The following is a 13790-nucleotide window of genomic DNA, read 5'->3' as shown; positions in this document are numbered from 1 at the left end:
TTATTTTGCTTCAGTATTTACCAGGAAGACAGATCAGGCGGACGTGACATCGGAAGATGAGATTAGAAATGATATAACTGCATTTAAAATAAAAAGGAGAAATATTAAATAAACTAATCAAATTCAAAGAGAAGAAAACCCCATGTCCAGACAGATTGCTTCCACTCATTTTAAAATAATCTAGTGAAACTATAGCAGGGCACTATTACACATATTTAATAATTCATCAGAAAAAGGTGTAGTGCCAGAGGACTGGCAGATAGCTAACATTATTATACCTATATTTAAGAAGGGAGATAGAACATGTGCAGGGACTGCAGTTAGCTTAACATCAGTAGTAGGAAAGATAATAGAATCCCTACTAAAGGAGGAAATAGAAAAACAATAATGAATAGTCAACATGGATTTCAAAAGGAAAAGTCTTGCTTGACCAACCTCATTGAATGCTTTGAAGAGGTAACAGAGAAAGTAGACATGGGTAATGTAGTAGATGTAATACATCTAAATTTCCAAAAGGCCTTCGGTAAGGTACCACATAATAGACTAATGAATAAGGTCAGAGCATGCGGAGTCCAGGGACAATTAGCAGAATGGATAGCTAGCTGGCTGAAAGACAGAGAGCAGAGAGCAGAGAGATGGGGTAAAGGGTAGCTATTCAGAGTGGCAGAAAGTGGGAATTGGGGTCCCACAAGGATCAGTGCTGGGAACACTGTTGTTCACAATTTATTTTAACGATTTAGACTTTGGAATCAAAAACATAATTTCTCAATTTGCGGAACACATTAATTTGGGAGAGATAGTCAACACTGAGGAGGACTGCAACAAATTATAAGAAAATGTTAATAAACCTTGAAGAATGGTCACACAATTGGCAAATGAATTTCAACATAGATAAGTGTGAGGTATTACATTTTGGTAAGAAAAATAAGGAGGTCACATATTACTTGGAAAATAAGAATTCAAATGGGGTAGAGGAACAAAGGGATCTCGGAGTAAAAATACACAAATCACTAAAAGTAGTGATGCAGCTCAATAAGGCCATAACAAAGGCAAACCAAGCACTCGGGTTTATTTCTAGAGGGTTAGAATTGAAAAGTAGAGAAGTTATGCGAAACTTGTACTGAACCTTGATTAGACTACACTTGGAGTACTGTGTGCAGTTCCGGTCACCATATTATAAACAGGATATAGAGGCACTAGAGACGGTGCAAAAAAGATTTACAAGGATGATAACAGAACTGGGAGGTTACAGCTATCAGGAAAGGATGAACAGACTGGGTCTCTTTTCTCTTCAAAAGAGAAGGCTGAGGGGTGACCTAATAGAGGTTCTTAAAATTATGAAAGGTTTTGTTAGAGTAGACACAGAGGTCGCGATTTTGCCGGCACTCAGCGGACCCGATTGGTGGCAGGTCAGCTGTGAAATTTTAAATGTTTGACAGCGGGTTGAGAACCTGCTGTCAAAATGCACACACCTGCGCAGACCTGACAGGCAGCAGTGGGGGACCCAATTCAAATCATTAGTGGCTTGTTTACAGCCACTGAATGCTTTTTTCCCCCACAGCTTTTTGAATTTGACAGGTCGCCCACCAGTTTCCCGCTTTGACCTCATCTGTGAAGCTGAGGCAGGAGGTCACTTGCCATTGAATCAGCTGATGAGTTGACAGCTTCAAATGTCAAGTCAAAACTCCCAGCTGATTGAGAAATGTTCCCTTAACCATTAGCTTCTCTAAACTGCATTTCCACTACAGATTCAGAATGCTGCAAGTCTTTACACAGGTCTCCATTCAGTCTGACCTCATTACCTCTCCCACCATTGACAGATCGCTTCTGTCATCTCTACTTCATCTGCCATCTATTCCTTCAATATGGGCGCACTCTATACTCTCTCACCTTGGTCCTCAGCATCTGACCATGATCAGCCCCAACACCAGCAGCACCAACATCCACACCAACCTTCTCCACAATCATCTAATGCTCCACAGGACAGAGGGCATCAGCACCCGACAACATTGCTGCCCAGGAAGCCAGGGATAGCCTCACCATGGCCAGATTTACTTCACTTGATGCTGCACTTCCAAAGGTGCTGTGATCAACCACCCCCTAGACCGAAGGGTGTGTTGATGCAGGAAGCGGGGGACACAAGCACAGTCACAAGATTGGTCTATGAAAAACAGCAATTAGCTGTGTTTTATTTTTAGAAAATAGGGAAAAAGCTTCACGTCTGGCAAAATCCAAAAACAATAAGCCAGAGTTACTTTACCACTGGATCTTTCTCAGCCGGTCCAGGGATGGCCTCTCCTCAGGCTCTGGCCTGGTCCTCTCTCAGGACCCCTTTCCCTGGCCCTGAAGGGATGCACTAGTTTGCCTTTTGAACTCCTGAGCTAATGGGTAGATTTGCCTCAGGTGTATTAGAGGTGGGTGTGGCCTTCACCAGAATTGGAGTGAGAGGGGGACTTAGTCTCCATCTGGTGGCCACATACCATCCATCCACCACAAACCTCCCCCATAGCTCACAGTGCACACAAATCTGTCCAAGAACTGTGCAAGTGTTGAAAATAAAGGTTTCAATGTTTGACAGCACATTAACAGAAACTTTACATAAACATTGGATAAAACATCCAAGTGCCTACCCTTGTGTGTTGTTAGTTGGTATGATTGCACTAGGATGAGGGTGAGTGTGAGGGGTGGTTAGTGAGATGGGGAAGTGATAATGTAGATAGGGTGGAGGTGGAAGGTAAGTTGGAGTGAGTAAGGATGCGTAGGAGTAGGGTAGGGAAGGCAGTGTGATGGCGATGTGATGAGTGGCACAGCAGGATAAGGTTGAGTGTGGCTTTGCAGTAACATTTTGTGATCTACTGAGATCATTGAAAGGTTTGCACCACTGCAGCCAGAGACTCCTGACGACATCCCTGCTTGTGGCCTCCTGTGCAATGTGCAACCAGGCTGCGTTGGTCTCCTGGGGAGGTCACTTCCGCCCATTGGAAGGGAAGAGAACCTCCCTGCGTGCTGTGACTCCCTCCATAAGCATCTGGAGGGAGTCATGGGAGAGCCTGAGCGCAGCCGTGCACCTCTGTGCAGTGCTTGTTATTGTTTGTAGCACCTCAATGTTGTAGAACACTGATAGCACAAATGTCAAAATAAATTTGCGCATGGTTCTTTTAAGGAAACCGGCTGATGATGTGTCATCAAATGACGTCATCAGACCCGCTTCCTTCAATTGGCTGGGAAACTCGCTGGGCGGGCTTAGCAAGCCCAATCAGAGAAAAGTCATGTCGGAGGCCAGGATGGAGCCAGGAGCGGGGCTGGGACCCACCACCGACGTTGCCCGCCACGGAACCGCTGAGGTAGGGAAAATCGCGGCAAGAATGTTTCCACTCGTGGGGAAGAGCAAAACTAGATACCATCAATATAAGACAGTCACCAAGAATTCAAATAGGGAAGTCAGAGGAAACTTCTTTGCCCAGAAAGTGGTGAGAATGTGAAACTTGCATAGGGAGTAGTTAAGGTGAATGGTATAGATGCATTTAAGGGGAAGCTAGGTAAGGATATGAGGGAGAAGGGAATAGAGGGTTATGCTGATAGCGTTAGATAAGGAAGGATGGGAGGAGGCTTGAGTGGCCCATAAATGCCAGCATGGTCTGGTTAGGCTGAATGGCCTGTGTCTGTGCCGTATATCCTATGTAATTCCATGTAATACATACATGCTCAAACAACAGAAGCAGCATGTTATAGACAGAGCTGTGTGATCCCTCAACCAACAGATCATGTCAAAGCTTTGCAGTCCTGCCACATCCAGTTGTAGGTGGTGGATGAGAATTAAGCAACTAATGAGAAGCGGCTGGCTCCATGAACATCTCCATCCTCCATGATGGCGGAGCCCTGGACGTGAGTGCAAAATACAAAGCTAAAGCATTCGCAAACATCTTCAGGCAGAAGTACCAAGTGGATGATCCTTCTCGCCCTCCTTCTGAAGTCCACACCATCAGCTGCCAGTCTTCAGCTAATTCAATTCACACAACATATTAAGAAATGGCAGAGTGCTGTCGACATAGCAAAGACTATGAGTCCCAACAACTACCTGGCTGTAGTGCTGAAGACTTGTGCTCCAACTGAACATCTAGCCAAGGTGTTTCAGCACAGCTATAACAGTGGCATCTACCTGACAAGGTGGAAAATTGCAGGTAATTCCTGTCTGAAATAAGCAGGACCAATTCAATCAGGCCAATACTGCCCTATCAGCCTAGGAACATAAGAACATAAGAATTAGGAGCAGGAGTAGACCATATGGCCCCTCGAGCCTGCTCCTCTTCTTCTTCTTAGGCAGTCCCTCGGAACCAAGGATGACTTGCTTCCACATTAAAAATGAGTTCGCAGGTGACTGATGAGTCCAATGCGGGACCTACAGTCTCTGTCACAGGTGGGGCAGACGGTGGTTGAAGGGCGGATGGGTGGGGTACTTGGGTTGACGCGCGCTCCTTGTGTTGCCTGCACTTGGTTTCCGCTTGCTCCCGGCGAAGAGACTCGAGGTGTTCGGCGCCTTCCCGGATGCTTCTCCTCCACTTTGTGCGGTCTTGGGCCAGGGATTCCCAGGTGTCGGTGGCGATGTTACACTTTTTCAAGGAGACTTTGAGGGTGTCCTTGAAGTGTTTCCTCTGCCCACCTGGGGCTCTCTTGCCGTGCCGGAGCTCTGAGTAGAGCGTTTGTTTTGGGAGTATTGTATCAGGCATGCAGACAATGTGACCTGTCCATCGGAGCTGATTGAGCGTGGTCAGAGCTTCGATGCTGGGGATGTTGGCCTGAGCAAGAACACGGACGTTGGTACGCCTATCCTGCCAATGGAGTTGCAGGATCTTGTGGAGGCAGCATTGGTGGTACCTCTCCAGTGCTTTGAGGTGCCTGCTGTACATGGTCCATGTCTCTGAGGCATACAGCAGGTCAGGTATCACTGCTGCCCTGTAGACCATGAGCTTAGTGCCGGGTTTGAGGTCCTGGTCTTCAAACACTCTCTTCCTCAGGCGACCAAAGGCTGCACTGGCACACTGAAGGCGGTGTTGGACTTCATCGTCGACGTCTGCCCTTGTTGACAGTAGGCTCTCGAGGTATGGAAAGTGGTCCACGTTGTCCAAGGCCTTGTCGTGGATTTTGATAATCAGGGGGCAGCACTGTGTGGCGGGGGCAGGTTGGTAGAGGACCTTTGTCTTACGGATGTTGAGTGTAAGGCCCATGCTCTTGTATGCTTCGGTGAAGGTGTTTACGATGGTTTGGAGTTCGACCTCCGAGTGAGCACAGACGCAAGCATCGTCTGCATACTGTAATTCGATGACAGAGGATGGGACGACCTTGGATCTGGACTGGAGGCGACGGAGGTTGAACAGTTTCCCGTTTGTTCTGTAAATTAGCTCCACTCCAGTGGGGAGCTTACTGAGGGTGAGATGGAGCATTGCAGCAAGGAAGATTGAGAAGAGTGTTGGTGCGATGACACAGCCTTGCTTGACCCCGGTTCGTACGTGAATTGGGTCTGTGGTGGAACCGTTGGTCAGGATCACGGCTTGCATGTTGTTGTGAAGCAGGCGGAGGATAGTGACAAACTTTTGAGGGCAGCCGAATTTGAGGAGGACACTCCATAATCCCTCACGGTTGACAGTGTCGAAGGCCTTTGTGAGATCAAAGAAGGCCATGTACAGTGGTTGATGCTGTTCCCTGCATTTCTCTTGTAATTGACGTGCGGTGAAGATCATGTCCATTGTGCCCCTTAGTGGGCAGAATCCGCATTGCGACTCTGGGAGGAGCTCTTCGGCCATTGGGAGAAGGCAATTGAGGAGGATTCTTGCGATGACTTTCCCTGTGGCAGATAGCAGGGAAACTCCTCTGTAATTACCGCAATTGGACTTGTCACCTTTCTTGAAGATGGTCACAATTACGGCATCTCTGAGATCCCCTAGCATGCTCTCCTCCTTCCAGATAAGAGAAATGAGTTCATGAATTCGCACCAGTAGTGCTTCTCCGCCATGCTTTAGTGCCTCGGCGGGGATTCCATCTGCTCCTGAGGCCTTGTTGTTCTTCAGTTGTCGGATGGCCTTTTCAACCTCATGCTGGGCTGGGGTTGTGCTGAGATGATGGCGGGTAGCATGCTGTGGGATGGAGTTGAGGACACTCGTGTCAAAGACAGAGTCGTGGTTAAGGAGATCTTCGAAGTGCTCTATCAGCCTAGGAACATAAGAACATAAGAATTAGGAGCAGGAGTAGACCATACGGCCCTTCGAGCCTGCTCCACCATTCAATAAGATCATGGCTGATCTTCGATCTCAACTCCACTTTTCTGCCCGGTCTCCATATCCCTTGATTCCCCTACAGTCCAAAACTCTACCTCAACCTTGAATAGACTCAACGATTCAGAATCCACAGCCCTTTGGGGCAGAGAATTCCAAAGATTCACAACCCTCTGAGTGAAGAAATTCCTCCTCAGCTCAGTCTTAAATGGCTGACCCCTTATCCTGAGACTATGCCCCCTAGTTCTAGACTCTCCAACCAGGGGAAACAACCTCTCAGCATCTACTCTGTCAATCCCTCTCAGAATCTTATATGTTTCAATGAGATCACCTCTCATTCTTCTAAACTCCAGAGAGGATAGGCCCAATCTACTCAATCTCTCCTCATAGGACAACTCTATCATCCCAGGAACTACTCTCATCATCAGAAATGTGATGGAAGGAGGTGTCAACAGTATTATCAAGACGTAATTCCTCACCAATTACCAGCTCAGCGATGCTCAGTTTTGGTTCTGCCAGGGCCACTCTGCTCCAGACCTCATTACAGCCTCAGTCCAAGTATGAACACAAGAGCTGAATTCCAGAGGAGAGGTGAGTGACTGCCTTTGACTTCAATGCACCAAGGAGCCCAAGTAAATTGAAGTCAATGAGGATCAGGGGGAAAACTCTCCAGTTGCTGGAGTTGTTGCAGTCACCAGATCCCATCCCTCCTTCCAATCTCACCCTTTGCCATGTTTTCACTGTTGAATTTAAAAAAAAATGTGCCTGCAATGTTTGCTTGAGTAGTAACAAAGTCAGCTTCTGTTTCTGGTTGTAACACTTTTATTCTTGCTTCAGCACACAGTTGTTACACATACAGGGTACAATTAAATGTAGATATGGGCTCCTTACATTGTACCATCCATTGTTAGTGGACATAAGGGGGGAAAAATTCAGTTGTTTGCGCCTCCCATTAGCGCCTTAAGAGGGCGCTAATGGGGCACAAAGCAACTAGCGCCCGGGCACGGCGATATTTGCGCCGCTCGCGAAATTAACTAGACATTTTCCGGCGGCGCTAAACACTACCGCCACGATCTCCTGCGCCGACAGATCGTGACGTCAGTCGAGTGCACAACACCCCGGTAGCGCCTGGGACCGGTTATTGAGTGGCGCCCCCTGCCATACCACCTGCCGCTAGCAACAACAGGTTGAGGAATGTTTTGCAGTCAGAAAGGGAGTGGGGGAGCGCAATTTAAAGGCGACCGCTTCCTGCCTTTTTTTTGTTGGTGACATTTTTGCACCACGCATTCTGAGAGAGAGAGAGAGACTTCTGGAGAGATTCAACGCTGTGTGAAGGAGTTTTGGGTACTGAGCAGCACTTTGCAGGTTCATTTTGATTTGCCCTTCCTTGCTTCGCCAGCGCTCTGAGGTAGCGCCTCGCTGCTCGGCCTTTGCGCCTTAAAACAGGTGTGAAGCGTTTGATTTAGCGCTCCAAAACAGGTGTGAAGCGTCTGATCTTCGACCTCAACTCCACTTTCCTGCCTGATCCCCATATCCCTTGATTCCTCTAGAGTCCAAAAATCGATCTATCTCAGCCTTGAATATACTCAAAGACTCAGCATTCACAGCCCTCTGGGGTGGAGAATACCAAAGATTCACAACCCTCTGAGTGAAAAAATTCCTCCTCATCTCAGTCTTAAGTGGCCTACCGCTTATCCTGAGATGATGCCCTCTAGTTCTAGGTTCTCCAGCCAGGGGAAACAACCTCTCCGCATCTACGCTGTCAATCCCCTTCAGAATGTTATATGTTTCAATGAGATCACCTCTCATTCTTCTAAACTCCAGAGAATATAGGCCCAATCAACTCAATCTCTCCTCATAGGACATCCCTCTCATCCCATGAATCAATCTAGTGAACCTTCGTTGCACTACGTCCAAGGCAAGTATATCCTTCCTGAGATAAGGAGACCATAACTGTGCACAGTACTCCAGGTGTAGTCTCACCAAGGCCCTGTACAATTGTAGCAAGACTTCCTTACTCTCATACTCCAATCCCCTTGCAATAAAGGCCAACATGCCATTTGCCTTCCTTATTGCCTGCTGTACCTGCATGCTAGCTTTCTGTGTTTCTTGCACGAGGACACCCAAATCTCTCTGAACACCAACATTTGAAAGTTTCTCATCATTTAAAAAATATTCTGTTTTTCTATTCTTCCTACCAAAGTGAATAACCTCACATTTCCCTTCATTATAATCCATCTGCCACCTTACTGCCCACTCACTTAGTCTATCTATATCCCTTTGCAGACTCTTTGGGGTCAATTTTAACTGAGCCGTGAGGCGGGCTTTGAGGTGAGCGGGGGTTAAAATGCCTGGATAGATCAGGTGGAGCCCTACAGTACTCAGCAGTCAGGGTCTCCAGAATCGTCGTGGTTTGCTGTGCACTCCACATGGCACAACGTCGTGGCTTGCAGATTCCTAAGGACTAAGTAGCTCCTCACATACCCTCCTCAGATGATGATGATGACGATGAGGAGGAGGGCGAAAACGAGCATCCTGCAGAGACCCATCAACCAGCGGCAGCATTATGCGAAAACATTGCTGGCCGGGATGCAAGGAACGTACTCATCCTGGCCAGATTTGCTTAGCCTAGCAAATGAAACTCTTTTGCCTCGCAGCTTCTTACCTGAGCATCGACAATGGCCAAATCCTGCGGATTCCTAGCTATTTGACCAGCATCCTGACAACTGCAAGTAATCCTAAGCCCTCAATGTGAAAGCCCCATTCGCGAAAAGACACACGCCAGAACTGCAACAGTTGCCATCACAAGAACCAATTGATGGCATTTTTACAATATACAGAACATTTCACCCAAGTGACTATCCTTGTGACTACTTGTGCTTTATTTTCCTCTTACGCGTGCTCCTACGTAATGGTTCCCCTGTGGCTTCAGCAGATGTGGAGGCCCCTTGCTCACTTTCCTGCTGCTCTTGTCTCGACACTTTTGGTGGGCATGCTCTGGGGTGGCGAGCCTGTGAGGACTAGTCAGCATTCTGCTGCTCCTGCGGCTGTGCAGGGGTTGAGACGTCTATCTCACTTGGGTGTGGACTCCGGCGGGGCTCTGACCGAGGGCTCTGCAGTGGCATGGAAGTGTGAGCGCTTGGAGAGGAACCCCCACTTCCTTGAGGTCTGCCACCAACCTCCCTCTCATGGGTCAGCTCCCGCTCTGCGCCTGCAAGTGGCTTAAGAGCACCTTGCTGCACATCAGGGGGGCCATGGGGACCCGTATCTGCAATGGCAGTCCTACTCAGGACTTCCATGAAGGTCTGGTTTCTCTGTTCAATAGATGCCCATCGCTCCTCAAGAGATGTCATTCTATTCTGAACACTCACCATGTTTTCCATACCCTGGTGACTAACCTCCTTCATGGCCGTAGCCCTCCTCTCCTCTACCGTAGCCAGCCTTACCACGGAGGCAGCAATCATTTCCACGTAGGTAGCCATCCTTTCCGTGGTGATGCGTTCATGCGCCACTGACTCCACAAAGGCTCTGCTCATGTTCGCTATGGACTCCTCCATTCGCTCCACTCGCAGCGACCCTGGAGACAAAGCCTGCCAGAGACTCCTGCATCTGTGCATGGAGTTCCATCACCTCTGATCTTATGGATGGACCCAGAGGCAGAGGGTCGACATGCAGCTGAGCCGAGCTGGCAGAGTCCTGCGCCCTCCGACGAGGACTCTCCACTGCTGTCCCTATCTCCACAATCTGCTGATGCTCACTTGTGAGCTGTGATACACCAGGTGATAACACTACTCTATGTCCCGAAGGTCCCCCCGAGGTGTGAGTGTCTGCGCTGGTGCTGGGTGCGCTTATTTCTGCTGATGCTGTGCCCTCAGAGGTTGCAGATTCCTCTGAGGAGTCTGGCATCTCAGGCTCTTCCTCCTGCACACTGGGGACGGGGGCTCTCAATGGTCCTGTGGGGGAGTCAAGGAAAAAGTTAGAGATGTGATGCCAAGGTTACATGCACATTGCATTTTGCAGATGATCATAAGTCCATATGATGTAGCTTCAGAATCATTATCAGCGACTCATGCAATGTCAATGAGAGAGATGGAAAACTATTCTGTGATGCACCCGTCTGTCCCTCCCCAACTTCCGCATCTGTATCAGCCCCGACAATCTCCAGGACGGCTTCCTCCCAGGGGGTGAGTTGGGCTAATGAGGGTGGCCCTCCTGTCCTGGCTCGCTCTCTCCTGCTGTGAGCTCTCTTCTCCTGCAATGAGGGAGACAAGTGGAGGTTGAGTGAGAATGAAGGAGTGTAGAGATTGCATAGCAGATACTTAGGAGACAAAAATGGAGTGAGGTTGCAAGACCAAGGGCCCTCCCTGTGTATTGTCAGTTGTGTTCAAAGCATCAGAGTGAGAGGGAGTGTGAGGGCTGCATGGTGGAATAGTTAGATGAATGTGAGCATAGAGAGAGAGGGAATGGCTAAGGGTGCATGGATGTGAGTGTCAAGTGGGATGTGGAGGAAGAGATTGCTAAAGCTGAGTGCTGGTGAGGAAAGGCAATGGGGATCAGATTGAGGGTGATGGAAACTTCATACTTACTTTTCCAGTGCGATGAAGGTCATGGAATCTTTTCCTGCACTGCATCCAGGTGCGCCGTGTGAGCCCCAAGGAGTTGACTTCCCCAGCCACCTGTAGCCACACAGCCTTGGTCTGACTGGGAGGACTCTTCCTCCCTGAAGAAGGGAACAGGACCTCCCTGTGGGCCCTAGCTCCATCCAACAATGCCTGCAGTGATGCCTCATCAAATTTAGGCGCAGCTCTTGCCCTCCCGCTGGCCATTGTTCCTGCAGGCTCCTGTGCCATCATAAGGGGGAAGCTTGGAAGCCTGCAGAGGAAGCAAGGCTTGCTGTGGACCTTAAATGCAGCAGCAATGATGATATCATCAGAGGGGACTTGCAGTCATGAAAAAACCATTTGCAAAGGCTTCCCACACATTGGAAATCAATTGGCCACTTGAGTTAAAATTGCATCAATCTCACACATCCATTTAGATTCGTGTGGGAATCATGAAATTCGGGGAACCCGACAATTGCCCGCACCTGAGTTAAAATCGAGGCTTTTGTGTTCTCCTCGCAGCTTGCTGTCCCACCTAGCTTTGTATCATTCACTCATTTCACATTACACTCAGTCCCTTCATCTAGTTCCGTTTTCTCTCTCCCTCCTTTCTTGAATAGTGGGGTTACATTTGCTACCTTCCAATCCACTGGGACCGTTCTTGAATCTAGGGAATTTTGGAAGATCACAACCAATGCATCCACTATCTCTGTGGCCACCTCTTTTAGAACCCTAGGATGTAGGCCATCAGGTCCAAGGGATTTGTTGGCTTTTAGTCCCATTAATTAATATTAATTACTTTAAGTTCCTTACTCTTATTAGCCCCTTGGTTCCTCACTATTTTTGGTATGCTTGTTGTGTCTTCTACAGATACAAAATATTTGTTTAAAGTCTCTGCCATTTCCTTATTCCCCATTATAATTTCACCTGTCTCAGCCTCTAAGAGACCAATGCTTACTTTTGCTACTCTTACTTTTTACATACTTATAGAAGCTCTTACAATCTGTTTTTATATTTCTTGCTAGTTTACTCTCATATTCTAATTTTTCCCCTTTTATCAATGTTTTGGTCATCCTTTGCTGGTTTTGAAAGCTCTCCCAATCCTTAGGCTTCATTGCAACGTTATAAGCCTCTTCCTTTAATCTAATAATAGCCTTAAACTTCTTTAGTAAGCCACGGATGGATCACTTTTCCCATTAAATTATTTCTCAATGGAATTTTGGAATATTTCTTTAAATGTTTGCCACTGCTTATCTACTGTCATACCTTTTAATCTAATTTCCCAATCTACTTTAGCTAACTTGCCCCTCATACCGATGTAATTGACTTTATTTAAATTTAAGACTCTCCTTTCCGACTGATATATTTCACTCTCAAACTCAGTGTGAAATTTTTATCACAGTATTATGATAATTTTCCCCAGAGGATCCTTTACTATAAGGTTACTAGTTAACCGTCTCATTACAAAATAAAAGATCTAAAGTAGCCTGTTTCCTGGTTAGTTCCATGACATATTGTTCTAGGAAACTGTCTCAAATGCATTCCATGAACTCATCCTCCAGACTACCTTTACTAATTTGATTTGCCCAGTGTATATGAAGATTAAAGTCCCCCATGATTATTGTATTACCTTTGTTACAAGCTCCTGCTATTTGTTGATTAATACTCTGTCCAACGGTATAGTTGTTTGGAGGCCTATAAACTACTCCCACTAGTGTTTCCTGCCCCTTGTTACTGCTTATTTCCACCCATACTGAACCTACATCCTGATCTACCGAACCCAGATCCTTTCTCACGACTATCATCCTTTATTATCAGGGCTACCCCCACCCTCCTTTCCCGTTCTGCCTGTCTTTTCTTATTGTCAATTAGCCTGGAATATTTAGCTCCAAACCTTGGTCACCTTGCAACCACATCTCTGTAATGGCTATTAGATCAGTACCATTTATCTTTATTTGTGCCACTAATTCGTCTTATATTGTTACAAATGCTTCTTAAACTGCTGCAGACTGTGTGGTGAAGGTATTCCCACAGTGCTGTTAGGGAGGGAGTTCCAGGATTTTGAATCAGCGACGATGAAGGAAAGGCGATATATTTTCAAGTCAGGATGATGTGTGACTTGGAGGTGATGGTGTTCCCATGCGCCTGCTGCCCTTGTCCTTCTAGATGGTAGGTCACGGGTTTGGGAGGTGCTGTCAATCAAGCCTTGGCGAGTTGCTGCAGTGCATCTTGTAGATGGTACACACTGCAACCTTGGTGCACGGGTGCTGGAGGGAGTGAATGTTTAAGGTGGTGGATGGGGTGGTAATCAAGTGGGCTGCTTTATCCTGGAAGGTGTTGAGCTTTTTGAGTTTTGTTAAGAGTTGCACTCATCCTGGCAAGTGGAGAGTATTCCATCACACTCCTGACTTGTGCCTTGTAGATGGTGGAAAGGCTTTGGGGAGTCAGGTCAGACACTCACTGCAGAATACCCAGCTTCTGACCTGCTCTTGTAGCCACAGTATCTATGTGGCTGGTCCAGTTAAGCTTCTGGTCAATGGTGGGGGATTCAGCGATGGTAATGCCGTTGAATGTCATGGGGCGGTGGTTAGACTCTTGTTGGAAATAGCCTCGGCACCCACTTCTTTGGCCAGTAATCTTTCTCCCGTCTTCAGAATTCTCGTTCCACCTGGACCCCTCCTTCTGGCCTCTTACCCTCTCTAGATCTTTTGAGATCTGCTGGCATGACATTGGCCACCTCAATTTTTCTACTCCGCTCACTCCCTCTAAACCTGCAGCACTCCTTTCTCCCAGGTCCAACCCTAACATTGTCATTAAACCTGCTGACAACGGTTGAGCTGTTTGGTAAACTGAACTCAACCTTGCAGAGGCTGAACGGCAACTCTCTGATACCTCCTCGTACCACCCCCGGACTATGACC

The sequence above is a fragment of the Somniosus microcephalus genome, chromosome 1 (assembly GCF_052327205.1).
Source record: "Somniosus microcephalus isolate GS21.2 chromosome 1, FLI_Smic_1.0, whole genome shotgun sequence".
Taxonomy (NCBI): domain Eukaryota; kingdom Metazoa; phylum Chordata; class Chondrichthyes; order Squaliformes; family Somniosidae; genus Somniosus; species Somniosus microcephalus.
This window is presented reverse-complemented; position numbering follows the sequence as displayed.